Source organism: Cyanistes caeruleus, chromosome Z (genome assembly GCF_971803275.1).
Source record: "Cyanistes caeruleus chromosome Z, bCyaCae1.hap1.1, whole genome shotgun sequence".
NCBI lineage: Eukaryota > Metazoa > Chordata > Aves > Passeriformes > Paridae > Cyanistes > Cyanistes caeruleus.
The window spans coordinates 82,036,310-82,037,544 of record NC_141732.1 but is presented as its reverse complement, the minus strand read 5'-3'; positions in this window follow the sequence as shown (position 1 = coordinate 82,037,544).

Genomic DNA, 1,235 nt, shown 5'->3' with positions numbered 1-1,235 from the left:
GGGGCCGAGGGGGAGAGAACGGAGCGAGAGCAGCGGCGGCGAGGTACGGGTCGTCGCGAGTGCCAGAAGCCCCAGAACGCGGCCGCGGCAAGGACCCCGGCAGAGAGAGGCGTCTTCACCGCTGCCTGTCGGCGCCCGACCTGCTGGCGCCCGGCCCCGGCGCCGCCGAGCGCACAGCCCGTGTCCGCACGGCCGGAAAAGCCGCGGAAAATTGCGCCGGAGCGGCGTCGGCGCCGGGGTGTTTGTCAGGCAGTAAATCGCACGCACCCACCGCCCGGGGTCCTTCCATTTTCCCGCCTTTTTGGCCGCCATCCTTGGGAGGTCAAGGCAGCCTCGATCGGGCAGCCATCTTGTGCGTGGCGTGACGTCACTTCCGCCCTTCCTCGCCGCCATCTTTCTTGTGGCTGAAGCCACTTCCGGCTGTGCGGCCATCTTTGTTGAGGCAAGACTAAGGCCCCCGCTGCTCTCAACGCGTCTGTCTAACTTACTTGCCTGAACGAAAAACCTGCCGACGCCGACCGACTCCGAGCACTCCGCCCGATTGTCCGCCGCCTTTCCCGGGGCGAGGACGATGGCGGCGGGGCGCAGCGGCTCCGTAGCTGGGCGGCGGCCGCACCTGCGGCGGCAGGCATTGGAGTGAACGCCTCTGCCGGGGTCCTCCCGGCCGGCTCCGGAGTGGGGGGGGGCCCGACGCTGCTCGGCTCGGCTCGGCTCTTTCCGTCCTGCTTCGGCTCGGCTCTTTCCGTCCCACTTCGGCTCGGTTCGGCCCCCTCCGCTTCGGATCGGCTCGGCCCTGCTCGGCCCCCGCTCGGCCCGGCCCCGCCCGCCTCGGCGCACAGCTGCAGTACCGCTCTGTGCCCACAAGGCGGCAGCACTGCCGCACAGCTCAGCCCGGGGCGGGCGGGGGGGCGCCCCTGCACGTGCAGAGAAGCGAGGCAAGAAACCACGTGTGCAACCCCCTTCCAAAAACTCTTCTCCGAGGAACGCCCCAAAACCCACCCCCCATCGAAACTTAGCAAGCCCTGCCTCTAACCAAATAAAAAACAAAATACCCCTTCACTTAAATGTAATTAATATTTATTTCTATCAAATTGAGCTATATTTATACACATAGATATAATGCATAATCAATATAAAAATATATGAACGTCTATCCATATATTTTTCAAATTGAATATTAATCTACTTGTCTAGTTTTAGATTACTTGGTTTTTTTGGTTTTTATTTAAAATTAC